Raw genomic sequence first — 13,904 nt, forward strand, 5'->3', positions numbered from 1 at the left:
GAGCGGTCGCCTGAGGGGGACCTGCCCGGGGAAGGGGCGAGCAGGAGTCGAACCTGCCTGGGGAAGTACCGGATCGACTTGGGAACGGGGGGGGGGGGACGGGACGGGAGCCGCCTTGGAGAGGGGGTCGGTGTCGTCGCCTCGGCGGGGGGGGGGAGCAGTGTCGTCGCCTCGGCGGGGGGGGGGGGGGGGAAGCAGTGTCGTCGCCTCGGCGGGGGAGGGGGGGGGAGCAGTGTCGTCGCCTCGGCGGGGGAGGGGGGGGGGAGCAGTGTCGTCGCCTCGGCGGGGGAGGGGGGGGGGGAGCAGTGTCGTCGCCTCGGCGGGGGAGGGGGGGGAGCAGTGTCGTCGCCTCGGCGGGGGAGGGGGGGGGAGCAGTGTCGTCGCCTCGGCGGGGGGGGGGGGGGAGAGCAGTGTCGTCGCCTCTGTGTCTGTGTGTGGGGGGGGAGCAGTGTCGTCGCCTGGTGGGGGGAAGTGGGGTGGTGTCATCACCCTGGGGGGGGGAGTGTCGTCAACGGCGGGGGGTGGGGGAGCGGAGCTTCCTCAGGACCGGTGAGAGGGGACTGGAGCTGCCTGAGGAGGGACGGCCATCGCCTCAGGGGCGGTGGAGGGTCCAAGCCTCGCTGAACGCGGCCAGGAGCCCGGAGGAGAAAAGCGCCCGTCGTAGACATCCCTGCAGGAAGTGCTGGAGCATGGACTGGGTGAGGAAAGCCAATCTGTGAGTCTTTTTCGCAAGGAGGGGGGATGGTGGTGGTGTTGGGAGGGCGGCCGGGGTTCGGGTGGTGCTGTGGCCAGCTCTCGCCGGGGACCAGCATCGCTCTCGGACCTGACGGCATCCTCCTGCCCTTGCAGCAGGCGGCGGAGCGGCGTGGAGGTCTCCGTCCTGTACCGCTGCAGGCCAAGAGGGAGTGGGACGAGGCGCGGAGGAAGTCTGGGCAGCAAGAGGAGGAAGGAGAAGGGCGCTCTGGGCAAAGGGACCTCCCTGTCACCGGGGCTGTGGTCGCACCAGCGTGTCGCCAGGACCTTTGGTGCCCTGGCCGGCTTTGTGCCGGGTGACCCCCCTGTAAGCAGGGCTCGGGTCTTTGGGTTTTTGCTGGCCTTTTGCCACGTCACCCCGTGGTCAGGCTGCCGGGCAGGTGGCAACCCTCTAAGGGGGGTGAGCGGCGCCGTCTCTGCGGCCGGGGCGGGAAGCGGAGCTCCTGAAGCGCGCCGTGGTGGTGAGCCGCAGCCAGGCCGGCCGGCCTGTAACTTGGGCGCGGGGGGGGGGCCTGGCAGCGGGGCCGGGGCCTCTGCTCTGTCCTCCGGGTGGGGGAGCTGGCGCCTGGCTGCGCCTTCCTTCCGAGCACCAGCTCCTCGAGAAGCAAGACAAGGCATCGTGAAGGAGCTGCGAGGCCGGAGCGAGGGAGAGGAGGAGCGGCGGGCTGAAGAGAGGGCTGGGGGGAGAGGCGGGAGCTCAGGGCAAAGGGGCCTCCCCACGGCACCGTTGCCGGCACCTTTGGTGTCCTGGCTGGCGCTGCGCCGGGTGACCTCCCTGTAAGCAGGGCTCGGGTCTCTGGCCTTTTGCCCCCTTGCCCCGACGGTTTGGCTGCCCGGAGAGAGGGGTGACCCTGTAAGGAGAGAGCGGCACCGTCCCCGCACCGAGGGGCAAATGGGGCTCTCTGGCCCCCAAGCCCGCCCTGTAGGCAGGGGAGGGCTGTTTCCCCGGCCCTGGCGGCTTTCTGCCTGCTGGCGGCCTGGCCAGCGTGACCCCCTGGAGTCGGGGCGCGTCGCGGCACTTGTCCCTTGGTCCCCCGCGAAGCCCCGTGGCACGTTGAGTCCCTCTGGGCTCCGTGCGTCCGGGGGGACAGGTCCGAGGCTCTGCTCTCTTGCTCGCGGGAGGGGACGGCTCCCCAGACATTGGCTGCACAGAGCTCGCTCTCTCTCCTGGGAAGTTTTCTTTCCCCCTGTCCGTGTCCGTGTGCCTGCCTGTGTCCGCGTCGGTGCGAGTGAGCGAGTGAAGGAGCTTCTTGTTTAGGCCCCTGTTGAAATCGCTGCAGCGTACTTAGCTTAAACTTCCCGGGAGGGAAAGAGGGGCTCTGTGCAGCAACAGGGGGTCGGTCCCCGCTGAGCCCGCGAGCGGAGGGCGAGTCCCGGCTGGCCCCTCCTTTCCAAGGACGGAGCCAAGCCGCGCGGTCGTAGCACGGCCGACGCGTGACCCGCCCGCTCTCTGGGCCTGGGTGGCTGCCTGTCCTGCTGGCGACCTGCCAGCGTGCCGGCCCCGTACTCGGGGCGAGTGCCACGAGCCGTGGAGCCCTCTGACCCGACGGCCCTGTAAGCAGGGTTGTGCCCGTCCCCCGCCCTCGGCAGGAGGAGCGGGTAGCGAGCGGGCGTCTGCGGCCCCCGGCCTTCGAGGGCAAAGGCTCGGCAGTTGTGTCCCCTTCACCGAGAACCGCGGTAGCCTCTAGAAACGCAGGGAACGGCCCTGAGCCAAGTACCTGCCCCAGAGTCCTCGAGACCCTCCCAGAGTTGCCCAGGACGCTCTTGTCCCACAGCAGCCGTGGTGACAGGGAGGGCCCTTTGCCCGCAGCCCCTTTCTCTTTCCCCAGTTTCAGCGTGCCGCTCCTCCTCTCGCTTGCCCTCGCCTCGTAGTTTCTTCCGCAGGCCACGGATGCCTCTTCCTTCTTCCTTCTCCGGCAGCAGGTGCCTGGAAGGATGGCGCGGTCGGGCGCCAGCTCCTCTGCCTGGACGACGGGGAAGCTGGCCGCCTGAGGGACCTTCCCTCAGCGTGCTCTGGCCCCCGGCCCTCCCTCCTCCCTCCTGCCCCCTGCCCCGGCCTGAGCCGCCTCAGGCCCCATTTTCTCACCTGGTGGTGCCCGGCGGCCTGGGGGCTTAAAGCATAGAGGGAGAGGGGACAGGGGTACGGCAGGGCAGGGGGAGATTTAGGGGGACAGGCAGCACGGGTGGGCCTCAGCCGCCAGCCCCTTGCAACCAGCTGCTCCGCAGTGACGCGGCAGCTTCTCCCAAGCGATGAGGAACCCCCCTCGGGAAGTTCTGCTTCCCCAGCCCCCAGAACCTCTTGGGAAAGGGCCGCTGCTGCCGATTCACCTGCCTTCAGGGCAGACAGCGCCCAGCACTCTCGATAGTGCTTGGCTGGCGCCTTGTGTGGGGCGGCGGCCCTGTTAGCGGGGTGCGGGTCAGGGCGCCCCTGTAGCGGAGAGGAGGGGCCTCGTGGGCCTTTGGGACCGGGGCTGCCCTGTAAGTCGGGGCCTGGCCCGTGCCCTGCAGTCCCGGGCACTTTGCAGTCCCGGCAGCGGCTCGAGCCCCCTGTAAGCAGGGGCGCAGCCTCGGTGGCCGCCGTTTTGCATGCCCAGCTCCATTTGCCCAGAGTGCCCGACTCCGAGCCCAGCTCCAGCGCCCGCCGCGACTCCACGTGTGGCAGCACCGGAGCACCGATTGGGTAAGAAAAGCCGATCTGTGAGGGTTTTTTTTGGGGGGGGGGTATAGAGGAATAGTGGTGTGGGAGGGCGGCCAGGGTTCGGGTGGTGCCGTGTCAGGCTCTCGCCGGGGACCGTCGTCCCTCTCAGGCCTGACGGCACCCTCCTGCTCTTGCAGCACTTGGTGGTGGAGAAGGGAGAGACATCCACCGCATGCGGAAGGCCGTGCAAGGCAAGGGTTAGCAGGAGGAGCAGCGAAGGAAGTCTGGGCAGCAAGCGGAAGAAAGAGAAGCGCGCTCTGGGCAAAGCGCCGCTGTGAGGGGCAGAGCGGCCGCCTGAGGGAAAGGGGAGCGCAAGTCGGCGCTGCCTCAGCAAGAAATGGATCGACTCGGGGCCGAGGGATTGGAGCCACCTTGGCAGGGGATCAAAGCTGCTGCAGGGTGGGGCGCCAGTGCCGTCGCCTAGGAGGGGCAGCAGACCTGCGTCAGGGCGCATGGGGGGGGACTGGAGCTGCATGAGGAGGGACCGCCATCACCTCAGGGGCTGAGGAGGGTCCAGGCCCTGACGGACGCTGCCAGGAGCCGCCGGACGCTGCCAGGAGCCCATTGCAGATGAGAGCCTGTCACGGTCCCTGCACGAAGCACTGGAGCACCGACTGGGTGAGGAAAGCCGATCTGCGAGGTTTTTTCGCGGGGTGGGTGGTGGGAGGGCGGCCGGGGTTCGGGTGGTGCTGTGGCCAGCTCTCGCCGGGGACCAGCATCGCTCTCGGACCTGACGGCATCCTCCTGCCCTTGCAGCAGGCGGCGGAGCAGCGTGGAGGTCTCCGTCCTGTACCGCTGCAGGCCAAGAGCGGAGGAAGTCTGGGCAGCAAGAGGAGGCAGGAGAAGGGCGCTCTGGGCAAAGGGACCTCCCCGTCACCGGGGCTGTGGTCGCACCAGCGTGTCGCCAGGACCTTCGGTGCCCTGGCCGGCTTTGTGCCGGGTGACCCCCCTGTAAGCAGGGCTCGGGTCTTTGGGTTTTTGCCGGCCTTTTGCCACGTCACCCCGTGGTCAGGCTGCCGGGCAGGTGGCAACCCTCTAAGGGGGGCGAGCGGCGCCGTCTCTGCGGCCGGGGCGGGAAGCGGAGCTCCTAAAGCGCGCCGTGGTGGTGAGCCGCAGCCAGGCCGGCCGGCCTGTAACTTGGGCACGGGGGGGGGCCTGGCAGCGGGGCCGGGGTCTCTGCTCTGTCCTCCGGGTGGGGGAGGTGGCGCCTGGCAGCGCCTTCCTTCCGAGCACCAGCTCCTCGAGAAGCAAGACAAGGCATCGTGAAGGAGCTGCGAGGCCAGAGCGAGGGAGAGGAGGAGCGGCGGGCTGAAGAGAGGGCTGGGGGGAGAGGCGGGAGCTCAGGGCAAAGGGGCCTCCCCACGGCACCGTTGCCGGCACCTTTGGTGTCCTGGCCGGCGCTGCGCCGGGTGACCTCCCTGTAAGCAGGGCTCGGGTCTCTGGCCTTTTGCCCCCTTGCCCCGACGGTTTGGCTGCCCGGAGAGAGGGGCGACCCTGTAAGGAGAGAGCGGCACCGTCCCCGCACCGAGGGGCAAATGGGGCTCTCTGGCCCCCAAGCCCGCCCTGTAGGCAGGGGAGGGCTGTTTCCCCGGCCCTGGCGGCCTTCTGCCTGCTGGCGGCCTGGCCAGCGTGACCCCCTGGAGTCGGGGCGCGTCGCGGCACTTGTCCCTTGGTCCCCCGCGAAGGCCCGTGGCACGTTGAGTCCCTCTGGGCTCCGTGCGTCCGGGGGGGCAGGTCCGAGGCTCTGCTCTCTTGCTCGCGGGAGGGGACGGCTCCCCAGACATTGGCTGCACAGAGCTCGCTCTCTCTCCTGGGAAGTTTTCTTTCCCCCTGTCCGTGTCCGTGTGCCTGCCTGTGTCCGCGTCGGTGCGAGTGAGCGAGTGAAGGAGCTTCTTGTTTAGGCCCCTGTTGAAATCGCTGCAGCGTACTTAGCTTAAACTTCCCGGGAGGGAAAGAGGGGCTCTGTGCAGCAACAGGGGGTCGGTCCCCGCTGAGCCCGCGAGCGGAGGGCGAGTCCCGGCTGGCCCCTCCTTTCCAAGGACGGAGCCAAGCCGCGCGGTCGTAGCACGGCCGACGCGTGACCCGCCCGCTCTCTGGGCCTGGGTGGCTGCCTGTCCTGCTGGCGACCTGCCAGCGTGCCGGCCCCGTACTCGGGGCGAGTGCCACGAGCCGTGGAGCCCTCTGACCCGACGGCCCTGTAAGCAGGGTTGTGCCCGTCCCCCGCCCTCGGCAGGAGGAGCGGGTAGCGAGCGGGCGTCTGCGGCCCCCGGCCTTCGAGGGCAAAGGCTCGGCAGTTGTGTCCCCTTCACCGAGAACCGCGGTAGCCTCTAGAAACGCAGGGAACGGCCCTGAGCCAAGTACCTGCCCCAGAGTCCTCGAGACCCTCCCAAAAGCGCCCAGGATGCTCTTGTCCCACAGCAGCCGTGGTGACAGGGAGGGCCCTTTGCCCGCAGCCCCTTTCTCTTTCCCCGGTTTCAGCGTGCCGCTCCTCCTCTCGCTTGCCCTCGCCTCGTAGTTTCTTCCGCAGGCCACGGATGCTTCTTCCTTCTCCGGGAGCAGGTGCCTGGAAGGACGGCGCGGTCGGGCGCCAGCTCCTCTGCCTGGACGACGGGGAAGCCGGCCGCCTGAGGGACCTTCCCTCAGCGTGCTCTGGCCCCCGGCCCTCCCTCCTCCCTCCTGCCCCCTGCCCCGGCCTGAGCCGCCTCAGGCCCCATTTTCTCACCTGGTGGTGCCCGGCGGCCTGGGGGCTTAAAGCATAGAGGGAGAGGGGACAGGGGTACGGCAGGGCAGGGGGAGATTTAGGGGGACAGGCAGCACGGGTGGGCCTCAGCCACCAGCCCCTTGCAACCAGCTGCTCCGCAGTGACGCGGCAGCTTCTCCCAAGCGATGAGGAACCCCCCTCGGGAAGTTCTGCTTCCCCAGCCCCCAGAACCTCTTGGGAAAGGGCCGCTGCTGCCGATTCACCTGCCTTCAGGGCAGACAGCGCCCAGCACTCTCGATAGTGCTTGGCTGGCGCCTTGTGTGGGGCGGCGGCCCTGTTAGCGGGGTGCGGGTCAGGGCGCCCCTGTAGCGGAGAGGAGGGGCCTCGTGGGCCTTTGGGACCGGGGCTGCCCTGTAAGTCGGGGCCTGGCCCGTGCCCTGCAGTCCCGGGCACTTTGCAGTCCCGGCAGCGGCTCGAGCCCCCTGTAAGCAGGGGCGCAGCCTCGGTGGCCGCCGCTCTGCATGCCCAGCTCCGTTTGCCCAGAGTGCCCGACTCCGAGCCCAGCTCCAGCGCCCGCCGCGACTCCACGTGTGGCAGCACCGGAGCACCGATTGGGTAAGAAAAGCCGATCTGTGAGGTTTTTTCGGGGGGGCGGGGGTATAGGGCTGTGTGAGGGCGGCCGGTGTTCAGGTGGTGCTGTGGCCAGCTCTCACCCAGGACCGTCGTCGCTCTCAGACCTGATGGCATTCTCCTGCTCTTGCAGCAGTTGTTCGTGGAGAAGAAGGGAGAGACATCCACCGCGTGCAGAAGGACCTTCGAGGCAAGAGCGAGCGGGAGGAGTAGCGGCAGCGGTCCGCCAAAGAGGCGAGAGAAAGCCTTCCTGGGCAGGGGATCTCCCTGTCACCTGGGCTGTGGTCGCCTCAAGCATCCCTGCCCCTTTGGGGATGTTTTCTTTGCCTCGTGAGCAAGTACTCGGCTCTTGGTAGTTCTCCAGTTTTAGAACCTGCTCCCATTCCACCTGACGATGACCCAACTTCCTGAAGTTTTCTCAAAACTCCTTTCTGTACTTGGATGTGGCTGCACCAGCCGTGGGGAGCGGGAGGGCTCTGCAGCCACCCGCAGCGCCCTTTGAGGCTGCGTGGGATGCCGGGGGAAGAGCAGTCGGGAGCAGGGTTTTGGAGGTGGATTCCCCTGCTCTGAGTGCTTCTCTTTCCGCACCTGTACGGGGAAGGAAGCGGCTGGATCTCAGCCTCTGGAGGAGCACGTTCCTCTTCCCTGCCCCAAAAGGGCGTTTGTGCCCACCCTTTCCCCATCTGTTCAGTGCCGGGGGTGCTCAATCAGATGCTTTCTCCAACTGCGTGTTCCCCATTTAGCTCCTTTTCTGCCCAACTCGGCTTTAACCGCTGCCTGCCACGTGGCGCTGCGCGTGGGATTTTAACCTTTGGCAGCCGCTGGAATGTTTGCGGCGTGTGTTGGTCCTGGCTGCTTGCAAGGGGACTCTCGGGGTGAAGCGCTAAGGCTTGGACAATAGGGCCAAGCCAGAGTTGACTTGTAGACGAGTCCTGTGTATTTTATAACTGTTAACCATTGTGCTAACAGGTATTTTACTAAGTGATAACCAACCACCTATTCCGATGTAAAAAGTGGAAGTATTGAAGCCTGAACAACAGGCCCTGAGCCGAAGCTGCTCACTCAGTATGTCATCGTTAGTGAAAGAGGTGTGGAAGACGTGGCTCTCTTGAATGTACATTTATCTTTCTTTGTGTGGGGATGAAATAACCGGGTCGTGGAGACCGTAGTCTGGCCCTGTGGCCTGACGTGAGCCCTTGCACCTAGTCTGCCTGGGTAAGCAGAGGAGCTCCCTTAGCTTCTCCCCTGAGCCCTGGCCAGGCTCCGGGGGAATCTAATGTGAGATTGAAACCAGATATTTCCGCTCCAAACCAAGGTGCCAGCTCTTCTGGCTTGCCGATTTTGGGGTATAGAAGGGTGGACCCGCTCACAGCGACTTTGGAGGCCTCACCTACGGGTGGACGCACCGCGTAGGGTTTCCCACTTGCCGGGAAAGGCTCTGCAAACCCTCGCTGTAACCGGGGCTGCCTGCGGGTCTGGGTGATGGCAACGGGTGCAGGTGCTGAGGGATCTTTTTTAATCGCTGTTCCCTCTCTCTCAGGCAGTCAGGATTTGATGCGTTACCCTGTATTTTCCTATCTGTGTGAGTGCACTCTTCCGTCTTTCCTGACTGCGTGTTTTCCATATTCTTCTGTTATTTAGTTATTTCTAATAAAATACGCCTGCTCCTTTCACTCCGGTGTCTGAGTTGAATTGATATCCCTAATCAGCAAAACGGGGGGAGATGAGGTGGCGCTTTCCAGAGCCGAGGTCGGTGTCGGTTTGGCTTTGGGCTGAGCTGTAGCCGCCGCGGCGCTAGTTCCTGGCAAGGGGACGGACGGGGGAGCTGTCGGGGCCAGAGCTGCCGTAAATATAATCAGACAGCTTGCTCGGGTTCTCCAGCTCCTAGCGTACGCTCCAGAAGAGCGGCTGAACGCGGGCAGAAATGTTCCTGGATTTATCTGGGTTTTTTTAAAAAACTATTTCTGCTATCACCAGGATTTGAAAAACTAAATTGGATAAATGTGAGTTTAGGAAAAATATCTAACAATACGTGTGCTTTTAATAGTTACTGTACTGGTCTCCCAGGGACCGAAGTTACGCTGTTTCGTCCTTAAAACAACTCTGCGCTCCCGTGTCGCGTTGTCACAGGCTTTCCTCCCCCTTCCACCCGTCCAAAGAGCCCTGAGGCTGCTCTGACCGACACTTCGGTCACCCCGCTGAGTTCTGGGTCACAAGGCGAGACTGCGCTGCCCTGCGCTGCGGCCGTGCCGGAGCTCCTCCCTCTCCGGGGGGTTATAAGATTTGGCAGCGTCGGTCCCGTCGGCCCGCGCACCGGAGCGGTCTCGTCCAGCGGCTGCTCCCGCTGCCCGGGGAAGGTTCCCCCGGCGGGGAGAGGCGACCTGCGGCGTGCGGCTGCGCCGGGCGGCCCCCGGAGTGCGCGTGCGCGGCGGCGGCCCCGCGACCGGAGGACCGGCGGCCCATAGAGCGCGAGCTCGGAGGAGTGACGGGCATCTCCGGCGTTTATTAACGGTGCTGGTCGCTATAGTTACCGGGGGGGGGGGGGGGGGGGGGGAGCGTGGGCCGGGCCGGAGGAGCCGCAGGGGCGGGCAGGGAGGCTGCAGGCAGCGACCCCTCCCTGTCCGGGGCCGGTGCTGGAGGAGGAGCCGGTGCGAGCCGAGGCAGGAGCGGGGCCGGGCGGCTGCGGGGAAAGGTGCGGCGGGACCGGGGGCGGAGGCCGCTCCGCGTCGGGGCCGGGCGGCGGCGGCGCTGCCCGGAGCCGCGCGGGGCTGCGCTCGGCCGGGCTTCCGGGTGCGCGGGCGGCGCGGCGGGAGCCGTAGTCACGTGCAGGGGGCTTCCGGTCGGCCATGTTGGCTCCCCGGGGCACGCCGGGAGCTGCAGTTTCTGCGCTCTCGGTTCCCCGCAGCCGCGGCGCTGGCGGGCGCGCGCGGCACGGCACAGCCCTCGGTACCGGCGCGGCCCGAGACGCGGTTTTGTGGCGGTTTCCCGCGGGCTGCCCGCGGCTCCCCGAGACGCGGTGTGCCCCCCGGCCCGGGGGTGCGCATGCGCGGCCGCGGCGTCTCCCGGGAGTGCGCGTGCGCGGCGGAGGTGAGCGTTGGGGCTGCGGCCGGGCCGGTCCGCGGCAATAAGGGTCCCTGCCGCCTCCGTGCCCCCTCCCGAGGCCGCGCTGGGGCCGCGCGTGTCCGTTCCTGCCCCGGGGATGCCGCCGGCTGCGCCCAGCTCGGGCTGGCGTGGGGTGTCTCTGCCCGGCCTGGCGCTTCTCACGGCTCGGGGGCCAGAAGGGACGGGCGGAGCCGAGCCTTCCCGGCCGTGGGCAGCGGGGCGGGAGCCGCCGCGGCTGGAGCTGGAGGGGCCGGAGAAAGGGAAGGAAGGAGAACGTCAAGGGCATGTGGGCAGCAGCCGCCTCGCCCTGCAGGGGGAGAGCGCCTGCCTCTCCGGGTGAGCGAGGAGCCCTCTGCACAGTCCGCAGCGGGCCGGACCCAGGCGCGGAACGGCCGCGGAGCGAGCGAGCGAGCGAGGCTGCGTGTGTCGGAAGCCACGTCTTGTAAGAGCCGAGAGACACCCGCGTATTCTTTTAGGGGGAGGTCAGCCGGGCGAGTGGAGTTTCAGAAGAAGAGGAGGGGCAGGAGGAAGGAAGGAGAAAGAAGCATCTGACCTGTCCAGTTCTCCCGGCAGTGCCGGGAGCGAGAGCCGCGGTGAGTCCCGGGCCCTCGGGGCCCTGTCGCCCCCCTTGTATGTCCCAGTCCCTTCCCGCCCTTCTCTTTCCCATGCTGTGATTTTTTTTTTCTTCTTCTCTATATCTTTTCTTTCTTTTCTTCTGCCTTGCTCCCCCTTCCTCTCTCACTTTCTCTCTCTTGTCTTGCTGCTCCCTTTTCTTTTTCTGTCTGCACTTCTGACTGCTTGTTCTGTACCTTTTGCATCACTCCTCAGTCCATTTCTCTCTCGATCCTTCCGTTCTGCTCCTCACTTCTCGGTTTCTCTCTCTTTCCTCTGTCCTACTCCTGCACGTAGTGTGTGATTGAATGAGGTTCTGTGTCTAGCAGGCCTCATCTCGTAAGAGCTGTGAGACACCTACATCTTCTCATAAGTGGAGGACAGCCAGGCACCTGGAGCTGTAGAAGAGGAAGGGAGAAGGCAAACAGAAGGAGGAGTCTGACCTGTCAAATTCTCCTGGCAGCGCGGAGAACTGCAGTAAGTCCCGAGCTCTTGGGCCCCTCTCATCCCTCTTGTGTGGCCTGGTCCCTCCCTGTCTTTCTCCTAGACTCCTCTCTTTCTGGTGCTGCTCAACTTTTTTTGCTCACCTGTATCTTCCGTCTTGCTTGGAGCATCTCCCTGTCCCCATCTTGTAGGTCTTCCCTTTCTCTGCCCTGTACCCTGCCGCTCTTGTTGCCTTTCTCCATCCCTCTCTGTCCAGCTCCCTGTTCCTATTGATGCCCCTTTCTTCTTCCTGCACCCGCTGCTATTCCCTGCGATCTCCATCTCTCTCTTTCCTGCTCCCTGTCCCCCGTTTTTCATTCCTACCTCCGTCCCTCATAGACTGTCTGGCCTTTTTCCTCGGTGTCTTTCTCTCTGGCTGACTCCCTTCTGCTGTTTTTCATTTCCTCCCTATCCATCTTGTTGCCCATCGCTCTTTTGTCTTCTCTCTCTCCATGTGTCGCTGTCTGTCTTCCAGTCACTGGTCTTTAATTCCTCCCTCTTCCCTGTAGCTTGCTGCTATTTTTTTTTTCCCTGTTCTCCATCATGCTCTGTCGGGTGCCCTGTCCCTGTTTATCAATTCCTCCCTCTGCCCTGCGGTCTGTCTCTTTTCACCATTTAATTTTTGCCTCGCTCTCTCTCTGTCTGGCTCCTTGTGCCGGGTTTGCGAATTCCTTCCTCTGTGCCCCGTACCCCCTGTGATCTTTGCTGCTTTGTGGCCTGTTTCTGGCTGGCGCTCTGTTACTATTCAGTAATTCCTCTCTCGATGCCTTGTCGTCTATTGCTTTTGTCTTTTCTCCATCTCTCTGTCTCTGTTTCCCCTGTTTTAGAATACACCCCCCCACCCCCACCCCCCTTCTTTCTGTATGCATCAGGATTAGTTTTTGGCTCCAGGTCTCTTTTTTTCTGTGTCTCTGTCCCTGTTTCCTAATTCTTCCTTCTCTGCCCTGTCACATGTAGCGATGTGATTTGTTTTGTGTTCCTTCCCATGGTTTGCTGTCCTGACTCCCCATCGTTGTTGCTTTTTCCTCCCTCTGTGCCCTGTTCTCTGGAGCTTTTTGGTCTTTCTTCCATCTTGCTTGGTCTAGCTCCCTGCTCCCCCCCTTTTTTTTTTTCCCCCTCCATGTCTGTTGTGCCACCCATCCCAGCTTTTTTTTTTCTGCATCTCTATGCTGCTCCTCGTCCTTCTTTGTTGGTTTCTGTCCTGCTCCTCCTCCTTCTTTCTGCTGCCTGTTTTCTTCTCTCCCTGCTGCTTTTTTTTCTGCATATCCACGCTGGGTTCCCTGTCCCCATCCTCTCACCGCCCCATTGCTCATCTCTTGTTTTCTCTCTACCCCTGTACTAGTCAGCTAGCTGCCACCTTTCTTCTGTCTTCTTGTGTCCTGCATCTTTCTCCTCATGTTTGGCAGTTTCCAGCTCTGCCCTGCAGCTTGTTGCTCCAGGAACCGACTGACTGTTCCCGGCTGGACTGAGGAGCGTGGCTCCGGGAACAAGCGCCAAGGTGTGCCAGGGGCAGGGGCAGCATTAGGGGCCCTGAGCCCCGGAGCAGACTCACTCCCTTCTGGGACTTGTTCTGTGTGTGACTGAATAAACACTTGCTGGCTGCCGGCTGCCTTTTGTGCTTCCTTTGCCCCAGGTGAGGGGCTGGGAGGGGTGATGATGCTCTGTGGGGGTGGGTGATGGCCTCCAGCTGTGGGCTGGGGCTGGAGGGGCCCCAGGTGTGGGCAGTGAGGCTGATGGCAGCGGCCCCTCCCTGTAAAGGGCTTGCTCCGGGTGGAGGGGCGGGTGCTGCTGTTAAGAGCAAGGCAGCCGTCGGAGGGGTCGGTGTCAACCAAGGGAGGAGCAGAGCAGTCGCTGAGCATTGCTGGGCCCTGGCTGCACCGAGGGAGAAGGTGAGTGGAGCCGTGCCATCAGCTGGCAGCTCCTGGGGAGGATGGCGGTGCCTGCAGGGTGGCAGTGTTGGAGGTGGTGGCAGGGGCTGCCCCGAGCCGGTGGTGAGGCTTCTGGGTGCATTGGTGGGGGTTCGGAGGGGTGAGCAACGGTGTTGCTGCAGGGTCAGAAAGCAGAGAAAACTGCCTCTCGCAACCCAGCGGGAGCTGTGGTCCTGGCGTGTGGGGTTTCTGGCCAGCCGCGTTGGTTCCCTGGGTCACGCTGGGATGCGGTGTCTTACAGCGCTTGGCGTGCAGGCGGCCGTGCCACGTTGGCCAGCGCGTGCCAGGAGCTGTAGGTTCTGCAGACTCGGCTGCCAGGCAGCTGCACCGCTCGTGGGCGCCCGTAGCGCGGCGCAGTCCTCGCTACCGCCGCGGCCCCTGTGGCGCAGCACGAGGGATAGTTTTGTTGCCGCTTTCACGTGGATTCCCGGGGGCTTCCAGCTGCTCCCCACCAAGCGTCGTGCCCGTTCCTCGAGAGCGTGTGCGCAGTGACGTGCCGCTCGGCCGCCGCTCGCGCGGGGGGTGGCGCTCGCCCGCGCTAACCGCCGCTGCCTGGCAAACGCCACACGGTGCTGTCGGTGGGCGACACAGAGGTGGCCCCGTGCCCCACGCTGCCGCCCGCCAGCAACGTCAGTGCGATGCTCTGATGCCCGTGGGGGGGTGCGGCCACGCTCGGTGCCCCCTCCTGGTAAGGAAATGCTGCCGCCGCCCCACGTCACGCTGCCGGCGGGCGCTCGGTGCGCGAAGGGCAGGACTGCAGCGCCGGCCCCGCACAGGTGTGCGGCACCGCCAGAGCCGCCTTCCTGCTGCCGCAGCGTGAGGCTTGCTGGGCGTGATTCCTGGGGGTGGGCGAGGGCCGAGGCCGGCCCGCCCCTTTGGCAGGTGTGGGGGCCCCTCCTGCCCGCTGGCCACACGGCAGCGGTGGGGCAGGAAGCTTCACACCGCCTGCTGTGTCAGGCCTCGGCTCTCCTGGAGGTGATCCGGGCCGGGGGAGCCC

General features: G+C 65.1%; 1 long non-coding RNA gene across 3 annotated transcripts; it reads left to right on the plus strand.

Annotated features, from left to right (window-relative positions):
- Positions 1-9,208: 9,208 nt before the first annotated feature.
- LOC141958780 (uncharacterized) lies at positions 9,209-12,558 on the plus strand. 3 transcript variants are annotated; one of them, XR_012633344.1, is made up of 4 exons: positions 9,209-9,293; positions 10,361-10,477; positions 10,826-10,973; positions 12,386-12,558. It is a non-coding gene; the product is annotated as an uncharacterized LOC141958780 (long non-coding RNA). The 3 variants fall into 3 exon arrangements; XR_012633345.1 differs by lacking the exon at positions 9,209-9,293 and adding an exon at positions 9,848-9,869; XR_012633343.1 differs by lacking the exon at positions 9,209-9,293 and adding an exon at positions 10,068-10,220 and having other exon boundaries at positions 12,386-12,557.
- The last annotated feature ends 1,346 nt before the right edge of the window (positions 12,559-13,904 follow it).

The sequence above is a fragment of the Athene noctua genome, chromosome 3, assembly GCF_965140245.1.
Source record: "Athene noctua chromosome 3, bAthNoc1.hap1.1, whole genome shotgun sequence".
NCBI classification, from domain to species: Eukaryota; Metazoa; Chordata; class Aves; order Strigiformes; family Strigidae; genus Athene; species Athene noctua.